The sequence below is a fragment of the Rhipicephalus sanguineus genome, chromosome 5 (genome assembly GCF_013339695.2).
Source record: "Rhipicephalus sanguineus isolate Rsan-2018 chromosome 5, BIME_Rsan_1.4, whole genome shotgun sequence".
Lineage (NCBI taxonomy): Eukaryota > Metazoa > Arthropoda > Arachnida > Ixodida > Ixodidae > Rhipicephalus > Rhipicephalus sanguineus.
This window is the reverse complement of record NC_051180.1, coordinates 31,443,417-31,454,182: the sequence shown is the minus strand read 5'-3', so window position 1 is coordinate 31,454,182 and position 10,766 is coordinate 31,443,417.

Here is a 10,766-nt window from a genome sequence, read left to right as displayed (position 1 = left end):
CCCAGGTAGTCTACGAATACGACAAACACCATCCACTGATGTTGGTCTACGTATCCCTATCCAGGCCTACCAGTCCCGACGGCCTATACCTCACCAACGCGAAGGGTGGTTACAGGTTCCGACATGTCGCCGGCTCTGTCGACAGAGAATTTGTCGACGAAATGACCGAGGCATCCAGGAATTGCAACAGCTCTACTATACCACATACTTCACTAGACATGGACCCCCTCGTCACCACGATCACGATCTGATCCTATAACAAGTCATTTCCAGCTGCTGGTGCTCACTGATCACGGTGATGATGCCCTTGTTCAAGAACTGTCAAGAACTTTTTGCACACATGCATACGGGTTCGTGAAACGTGCGTGCGTTCTCGGGGCACGTATAAGCACTACATATCAGCTTACCGCTTCTGGTGTTGGTAATACCCACGTTGCCATTGGCAGCGTTACCCAACCGTAAACAACTGGTTATGTAACACATATGTGGTTCTTCAACATATAAATGTGTGCGTATCAAATTTATACAAATCTTTAGCGTCATTTTTTTAACGTGTCGCTCAGTAAAAAGTTACGCCACATTCACCTACCCGCCGCATGCTTCGCATAACATCGACTCCGACGGTACGTGGGATCTGCCGAATTTTTTTTCACTGTGGCAGTTCAACGCTGTCGTAGTACAATATGTCGCCTTGTGCGAACACACTACCACAAGACGTGACGTCTGCACCAAGAGACGGCATTGCAAATGTCGAGACTTTCCCGAGTGTTCCATTGATTTGTTGGTTTTGATGCCGCGCAATGCTCGTTATCGCCACCATAAAGTTGAAACCATTTTTTAAAATTACTTTCAGCTACTTCCGGCAGTCACGCCAACTTAAATTGTTTAGGTAATCGGTCACCTGTGAGCAACTTCAAGTGACCGAATACATCTTCCTAGAAGAAAAAGATTACGGCTTTCGCCTTAGTGTCGTTTTAGCCGAATGTATAAGAGCCCTGTGAGCTCTGCACTATGTACGGTATTGGCCAACTTGCTGATACGTTACGGACAGAGCGACACACGATTTTCTGAGGGAAGTAGCTCTAGAATGCTTACGCATTGACATTGTGAAGCGTGCTTGAATATGCATACTGCCCGAATGCGATTGGACGGAACACTACGCGTAGTCGTTGCTTATTTGTCAGCGTTCCAAAAAATTTCCTTCAACCCTTTTCAAAATTATAAGGCATCGCGTGCCTCTCCGGTCATAAAGAACATGATAAAAGCCACAGGGCTAAGTTAAGTTTATTAATTTCCGAATAATTATTTATGGCAACCCTGTCCCCCTTCCACAAATGCGTGATCTCTAATTTGGGAAAGAAATATCGTGTTTTAAAGTAAACTTTGAAACTTGTCATTATGCAGCTATTCTGGGCACTCTATGTCTGGATCACTAAAAATAAGTTCGTAAAACATGGGCTCAGCGCCGATATCGCCTTTCTGCCTCCCATTATCCACACTAATGAATTCCTCATCTCCAGACAGCCATCCATTGAATAGCACCATGGGAACAGTATGAAGTGATAAACGCGATCTTTTATGGAAAGTGTCACTGACATGGGCGGAAAATAACATGCAAGCGAGCATCACTGCACTAAGTTTGCAGGAAACAGGGCTACGTCACTTCTTGTAGCTGCCGACCTGCAGTATTTGGTTTCAAAGTTATCAATAGTTCTCTAACAACGAGACATTCTGTTTTTAGGAAGCATGTCTTAAAACTTTCCCGTTAACAAAACAGGATTTACTTTCGGGTTTACAACTTATTGAACAGGGCTTTGAACAGTGCCTTTTCTGTCTCGTTTGCTGGCAACGCTTTCAACATATTGCACAGGGCTTTGAACAGTGTCTGTTCTGTCTCGTTTTCTGGCAACGCTTTCAACGAGCTGCCGTTCAGCGACGTCGGATCTCTCTCAGGAAATATTTAATGTATTCTCGGCACAACGCGTAATGTTGTGAGGTGCACGGTGTAATGCTTTCCACAGCCTTCTTACTCTTTTCTTTTTTTTTTTGATTGACATCATGTAAGGAGATGTTGGCGCACAATTAAAGGGTTTCCGAGTTCCTCCATTTAGCCGCTACTGCATAAACCAGAAATAGAATAGCTTCGCTGAATGACTGAATACAAGAGCGACAAAGGGAGGGTGAATTAACGGATTAATTTGCGCACATTACCCCTCTGACAAGAGTTCGCTAGAGCTGTAGTTATACATGCCTTGAAAAACCTCGATCTGTGTGCTGTAAAATATTTTAAAAGAGTATGGATGTCATGGAAAATCATGTATAATAACAGGAGTTGGTTTAAACGATAATACTAGCGCATACACGTGTACTTTACTTACCTCAGTTAATTTTTTCGATTTTTACGCGAGAAAACCACGATATGATTATGAGGCAAGTGGTAGTTAACCGACCCCGAATGAAATTCGACCACGTGGAGTTCGTTCATGTCCATATACCTCTAACTACACCGGTGTTCTTGAATTTCGCACGCGTCGAAATACGGCCGCCGTTGGCGGGAATCGAGCCCATGCCCTCGAGACACTCTACCTTCTGAGATACCACGGCGGGTATAGTTACTCCGGTATGACACCGTTTAAACGCCACGATTTTCATCTGATAAGCTTGCACATGGCCCGACGCCGCGTGATCTTGTTCGTCACTGCGCTGATTTCGTTCCAAGGAAGCTTTTATGAAGAAAATTGTCGAAGCAAAAGGAATGCAGTGCACTTTCGCAGTGAGCGGAATGCCAACGGACGAAAATACTACACAGACGCTTTCTAATTGCTTTCGGTATACTGTACGAACAGAATGCGTCATTACAGGCACCGTTCGTGACCCAACGCGTCCAACTCTGGCAGACGACACGAACAATCGTAGGGGAGCAGCGCGATAAACAAGGACAGAAAAGACACGCATACAAACACACGTAGCGCTTACTCGTAATGCAGCTTATTGCGGAGAAGAACGTAAAGAAACACATATCTACCTATCAGCCCTCAACAATAACATCAATAAAATGAAAAAGAAAAAAAAAGATATCATGTGGACACCAATGTAAGGAGCTGTAAGCGCATGATGACAGTGGCTAACATGATTTGTCAGCAGAAAGGTACGCGATTTCCTTGTCAGATAATAAAGCAGAAGGAGTCCTTTCACATCTATGTTTTAACAATGAGATATTGTGAGCCTCAATAACGAACAAACCGTACACATGAATGGCGTGTCACCCAATCATGGGTCCTAATAGCAGGAAGAAACAAATAGCGTTCCAAGTTAGTGACGTGAATAACGGACTCACTTTCTTCCCTTCGATGTCCCGTGATGCGTCTTGAATTTTCCGTGGCATGCCGTGAAATTTCCGGGTTTGGAGGAGGCCAGAATCTCGAGTACTGTGACACCAACACCGATGAACGTGTCCCGAGGAGGTCTGACCAACGTGTCTTGGCCAAAAGAAATGGTTCGATTGTTTCCCAAGGAGAAGAGCGGATGAAAATTAGCAACATCCACGTCGCGTTCTCAATAATAATATCTGGGATTTAACGTTCCAAAACCACGATATAATTAAGAGGGACGCCTTAGTGGATGGCTCCCGGAATTTCGACCACCTGGGGTTGTTTAATGTCGCGCTCACGTATCCACTGTCTGCAGCCGTCTGTCTCAAACGTTCAACCAGACACATCAAGAAATCGGCAGACGGCTCGCCAATGACCGTCAACTTGTTTGAAACGCTGCCTCATTGCGTCGGCGGCGATAAGGTGTTTTAGCGCAGCCAAAAATAAAAAAAGGAGAAGAAAAACAACTTTGCTCGCATGCGAACCCGTGATGCTCTGTGAAAATACCAAGATATAGCAGCGTGCTCCGTCTCAGCACTTGAAAGGCGCGTTACATAGGTCGGCGTCTTGTGCTACATATTCGTATCACGGATCGGGCTGCCTATACAGTCTACAGACGACAGTGACGCGGGAAAACGTCTGCCGCTATTATCTCCGTGGCGTGACTCAGCGGAACTGAACCCTGCCGCTCGCGTCGACAGTGCGCACCCGCGATCAATCTCACAGTGAGCATTAGGCCTTCGCTTTCGTCAAGAAGCCAGACGAGCTCGCTATAGGCCGCAGTGTCGTGGGCAATTCCCGGTAAGTATTATGGACGGAGTATGCAGCGTGAGCGCAGGAGATGTGGTGAACACGCCGAGGCAGGTGAGCGACTTTTGACACGCATATTTCACGGCAACGATTTTAACCCGAATGACAGCGCTAAAGATTGCCACGGACATAAGACCTGTTTGTATGAGGCGTTATCGTTGCTGGCCGGCTTGTATGTGCCGCTGTGGGAAATAGAGATTAGGACAAGCACGCGACGAAGACGTCGAGGTCGTACTGCCAATGATCGGACCAGCTTGACGTTTTAGTGGGGCAGGTTTTCTGTGGGATGCTACTACAATATAACGTGACAATATATTGTATGACAATTTTCACGTATTTATGAAAAAAACTAAACTAAACCATTCGCAATATTTAGATTAAATGTCAAAAGAACGAACAGGAGAGAAAGGAAAGGCAGAGATGTTAACCAGTCTAGAAGGACTGGTACGCTACCCTATACACTGGGGGGAAGGGATGGGGATAGAGAAAGAAGGAGAGAGGAGAAGAGCACGCACAATGTCACACGCCTCAGTCATGATAATGCCATTAGTCTATAAACGCCGGTGCAAGTCCGATGTCTTCAAGAACTCGAGCACTGCCTTCGTCGCCTTTACCCGCGATGACCGCTCAGGACGACATTTTAGAACGGTTGCTGCCGTCATCGGTCTGTGATGTCACAGGTGATACTCAGGAGAATGGTGAAGTTGTAACCTAATTATGTGTTTAAAAAATGACCGTAAATGATTGGTTTCTGAATGTTTGGAGGACTTGCACACGGGTTGTACCTGAAGACAATGTTTCGACAAGCGGCCTTGTCTTTTCTGGAAGACTGCAACTGCCTACCTTAGCGCGTGTATGGGTATGGTGCAGAACGCTTGGTGGAGCGGTACACGTTTCGTACGTGTTTGGACACGTCAGTCGAGTCCAGGCACTGCGTTGGCGCGGTTGTGCATAGCAGGTATGGGGCGCACGCGCGCGGTGAGAACGCCCTTGGAGTAGCGTGCTTATGAAGAGCGGCGACGAGAGCAGAGACGTGAATACGCCCGTCAGCTCCTCTGGTCACCCACCTGAAGTTCAAGTAGGGTGAAGTGGTCTCGAGCTTTTTTGAGTTCAAGGTGAGTAGTGCGGAAAATATATAGAGAGAGAGTCACACACAGACACACACCACACCGAAAGAGATAGAGAAAAAAATTTTAATGATACGCTAAAGATGCTAGGCCTTGATGTTAACGCTTACTGTTGTCTCCACACTGTGAGCTGGATTAACGCGATTGGTGTAGCACTAATGAGTTTGGCTCCAACAAGCAACACTTCCTTTTGTTTCTTTCTCAGCGCTACTCCAGTGCAAGAAGAAACGCAAGAACCACACAGAGAAAAGGACGGAAGTACGGATACTGTCCTTATGATGGCGGTATAATGCTAAAAGGTGTCCGCATACATGGTACCCGGCTCAAGAGCGCTGGCATGGTTTAGTAAGAGCTTGCTTCGGCTTAGCGCGTAAATCTTCGGATGACCTTCGTTAATCAGAAGCACTATAAACTTACGGTGATGGCATAACTTTATATTTCTCGCTATGTTTTAAATAGTTTAGAGCATAATTATTAAATGAAACGGGACTCAGTTTTTTAACACAAAAGAGCCTCCGTTATCAATGGCAAGATGCCTGACTAGCAAATACTTTCAAGTTTATTTTTGCTGCAAATTAAGCAAACATGCATTTTAAGCGGCAAAAAATTGCATAATACCTGGTTTACCACGTTAGCGCTATGTAAGTGAACTTCATTAGCAGCAAACAAAAAAAATTTATTTATACAGCTAAGTTCTGGGAACTGCTTGGGCGTCCTGTATGCTATTAATATTAATGGAAACGTGGGCGCAACAATAAATTAATCCACGGTACGTGAAGAGTAGCACTGGGGATTTAAATGTCATATCAGTAATGAATCGCTGGGAGCCCTTTTCTTTTATTTTGCTGCTTTGCTTTTTTTTTTTGTCTTAAGGGGTTATAGTAGGGTAAACGGGTCATCTGGGTTTCAGCTTTCTATCGTGAAATTTTGCGTGCTCAATAAGAATGCTTTGGGCCTTCAATTTGTAGGATTTCGACCATGTTGCTTTTGTTACTATTTTTTATTTAGGTACCAAGTTTTATACAGGGGTGTAAAATTAAATGCACCTTTTCTCAGAAACGAAAAACAGTATCACCGTGAATTGTGGCACGTTAACTCCACATGGTATTGGCATTAACTGCTAGCTCTGTAAACAGGTTCCTACATTTATCTCACAAGAAAAAAAAAACATTGTCATCGCATGTGACGTGCCTAAGAGAGACTTTAGAATTAATAATCTTTTTCTTAATTACAGCTCAAGCAGTTTTTCATACTTTTAGGTTCGGACATTTTGGAAGAGATATAAGTATAATATGAGAAAATGGCAGCGCAATCGGTCGGATAGTTTTCTAGAAAAGTTATAACAAGTTTCAAAAATTTTCAAAAAAACTTATCGTGAGAAAAACGTGGCTTTGTGTTTAAAAACACGCGCGAAAGGGCTCACTACATAAACCAATGACTACGCTATAGAAGCATTACTGTTGGCAAAATTTGGAATCAAAACTTACAAAAATGGTAGGAAATGAATGTATTTAACTGATATAGCGATATTTATTGTAAAAAAAATAGGTACATACGTGCAGAAACTGTGATTGAGAACAACATGTAAACAAGCCCTTGCATCCGTCGGGAGGCGCGGCTCCTGGCGCCATTTCTAAATGGCTTCAAGCGCTCCTACGCGGTCGCCAATACACGGTTTTGCTTCTCAGAGTGTGATTACTTTTTAGTACTGAAATAAAAAAAAAACCTTTTTCAGTTGATCTACCCTATACCATACCCCCTTAAATCACGACCACTACGTCACACTTTTAATGGCCCATGAAGCCGTGGCATGCGCCACTTTAAGGAAGAATATAGCAGCGGAATGGCTTCGAAAGCTAACGGAGGTAGTCTGCATTCAAGGTGAGATCGAAGAAAAGAAAATAGAACTTTTGCTGGTTATTTAACGCAATGGTCCACTCTAAAAAAAGGCCAATCGATTGCAGCAGATAAGCGGGTGCTGTGATGCAATTACAACCTTATTCAGGCATTAGATTCGACTAACGCAGGAAAAATGATACCTGAGGTGAAATGATTTTTATTCCTGCTGCAAGTGTAACTTAGGAGGTTCATAACGTGAATTCGCGTGACACGTTACAGCACATTGCATACAAACTGATCCCTCGCTTTCTTTCAGTTTGGCCTACGCGAGTGGAACGAATGCGACAGGGGAAAGCTGCACAATAAACCTTGCTCAGTACACAAACGCTTTTCAAACTGCTTAGCGTGGGCTGATTTCTTGAATCCGTTAGTCTAAATCTGCCTATAATCTGTCTACGAATAGCTGTAAGCACAACCGAAAGAGTCGGAAGACAATTAACTATCAACGCGTACGAGGCGAAAGCACGCCGCTTTTTCTGAATTACCGTGCCAGATTAGAGATGTGTAGTACTCACGGATTGAAAAGCGAAAATTTAGGGCTAAGTAACGCACGTACTCTCGTTTTCAGTCTCTACAGTCTGTGTCATAGCGGCGTAATTTTGACTCTTACCTCAGAACCGACATTACCATTCGCGGTCAGATCTGCAGCGACATGACGCGGTTATCGCGAACAATCGCTCATAGTAATCGCTATAACAATAATAATAATAAAACGATACCGCGTTTCAATCCGGGAGTACTGTACTCTTTTTCATAATGGTCAATGAAGGACCAACGTGTACTTCCTGTTTCCTATTCTTGCTGGACGTGTGCAGTACAACATAAAGAGACGAGCGCGAAAGAGTGAGAGCCACAGCAGGCGTAACACGTTCTTCAGTCGTAAAAAGGGGGTCTCGCGAAGCCGTAAAAGGGGAACGGCAACGGCGTTGTTGAGAGGGAAGCATCCAGGCGTTGCAAACTACGCGCGGGATCCACCTCTGGAAGGGACAACCGCTCCTCGGATCTCGTTGCAGTAGCTTTAACCCACTTTGCGTTTTGTTTCCTCTTACACTGCGCATCCGTCTGGCGCACGTCGTCCTTTCTGACTTGAGAACTTTCAGTGTGTTCAACTACTTACCTCGCACCAGTGCAGGGCCGCCCGCACTGACGCGAAGGCACTCGCGGGAAGAATCTCAACGGGCTTTGGAGCAGCGGCGATCGATGGCCAGCTCTTCGGGGCAGCGGCGGGGGTGTCGCCGCCCTCCTTAGCTTGCCACATCAAATCTCTGTGCCACTTGGGCTTCGTCGAGGGGTTTTCCCTTGAAAGAACAAGAAATTGCTCGCCCAGCCAGAAACAAAAACGCCGGCGAAGAAAGCGTAAAGGTGTAGGTGGCCATTTATTCGGCTTCTTCTTTTCCAAAGCAAGATGGAAGAGGTATCCGTAAATCCCACGTGCGCATTTCACAGCATCAGACGCCGCTCTTTTGTCAGTCGAAAGCCTCGGAAGAAGAAAGGGGCCAGCTGCAATGCGTGTTGTCTTTGTCTATCTCTTGAGGTGTGATCCGATATCTCCGATTCGAAAGAAACGGAACGCGTGGCTTGAAAACGCGGCGCTATGTCAAGACATTACGACTGATTTCGCGAAGATCTGCCAGCATAGAAGATGCATGCGATATTATTCAATGAAAATGCAAATACAATGCAGAGGCTTCTTTTTCATTAGTACGTAATTGGGAGTGTTGCCCGCTAGGCTGTATGTCGGCAGCTGGGCGGTATATAAATCAAGTCGCTGTTGTGGAAGCCTTGTCACTTATATATACTGCGTGTAAAACACTTTTCGGGCACAATGTTTGTAGCATGTTGTAAATTGCATCTCCCCAAAGTTACGGAATGAAACGCGATAGTGCTATGCTCCAAATACCGCTCTGTCTCTCGCCTGCGTGAAGCGCACGGGAACCTACTAAGGTATTGTATACGTACAGGGGCGATGGAAAGAAACGCGAACAGCGCGGCGCGCTGTTTCCATCACGCTCCGACAATGGTAGCAATAAAAAAACGCTAGAATGGTTCTTGATTGTGTCATGGATGACTCTATCAAGTTTTTATTACCATCCAGGCTACAACTGCTTCAAAAGAAAAGCGTAACAGTGGAGAACGTAGATGCCGATTTGTTTGCGGTTCTTTCCGTCGCCCCTGTACACTCATGTATTTGCGTATCCGCTGTAGTAGCGTAGTAAATAGGACACTCTATCGTTCATCACGGCATCGCGGGTTCGATTCTCGGGCAAGGCGGCCACAGTTGAATGTTAAGAAAATGAAAAAAAGAGAGAGAGAAAGAAATCTAACACCCCTCTACTGTTATTTATGTGGACACCAAGCAGCCAAAGCGGTAAAAGTTAACCCTGAGTCCCGCATTAAGACGTGCTTCATAATCATACGATAGTTGGCGTTCGCAGAACCACATAATTTATTTTGTTTTATATTTGTGTTCGCACCTACTTCCTTCACGGGCCTTCAGGTGCTAATTCATGAAGAAGCTGCCGTATTTCTATATCGCTCTCCGACAACAAAGCCTCTCGAACACATCTTTTGTTCTTGTAGCAAGCACTACTTCTTTTGCAGTCGTTGCCTTCTTGAAAGACACTCGGTGCCATTGTGTCGTTGAATGACGCCGGACGAATTGCAGGCAGGGTGCCGCTGTATCACTTTACGAAAACGCCTCAGGGAAAAGCCCCCTCTCCCTCCTCTCGTTCCAGTGCACCCATTCTGACAAACAGCGTGAGTACAAAAGGCTGCATTAATTAGATCTCGAAGCTTCCAAGATTGCAGCGGCGCTCGCTTGGCGTGCCCGTATAATATGCTGGCTTGCTTGCTCCTACGCTTCTATAAGGAGCATTACCATTAGCGCGAGTTAGACGAAAGTACCGTGCCCCGTGGACAGGAACGGCGGCCGCATTACAGCGTGTATAAGTGCACGTAGCTTATAGCTACCCGCGTCTAAAAAGAAAAAGAACAACAACCGACGGGCACGTTTACAAGTCATATTCTACGTTCTCCGGGTTTGAGCCCGTTTACACGCACTCGCTAACTTCAAGCTACATCACAAAGGGAGGAAAGAAGAAAAGAGAGGAAAGGCAAGGACGTTAACCAGTTTACAATAATCGGTATGCTTCTCTACACTTGCATACCGTAACTATAGCAACCGGTATGCTACCCTACACAAAGATGTGAGTGTTTGATGGTTACAAGAATAAAAAAAAAAGGATGGCTGATCCCTTCGTCATAGGACTCGGTATAACACGAAAGTGAAACGTGTCGTCACAGAAGTAGTAGATTGTTTATAGTGCATTGGTATACGAGAGCTTGTACAATGTCTACTGCTGTTTGGCAGATATAGCACCGCTTCACGTGGGCGCACCTGCGTTGACGCCTATCCGCCTCGTGCGCTGCTGCTTTGAGCTGTACTGGTGGCGCCACCAACGGCGAACGGTGGCGAAAGGTGGATACGCGCGGCTCAGAGAAGCCGTGGGCAAAGCGCCCGTTACTCGCAGTTTTTCTATTCATTTTTCATTCTGGTTTG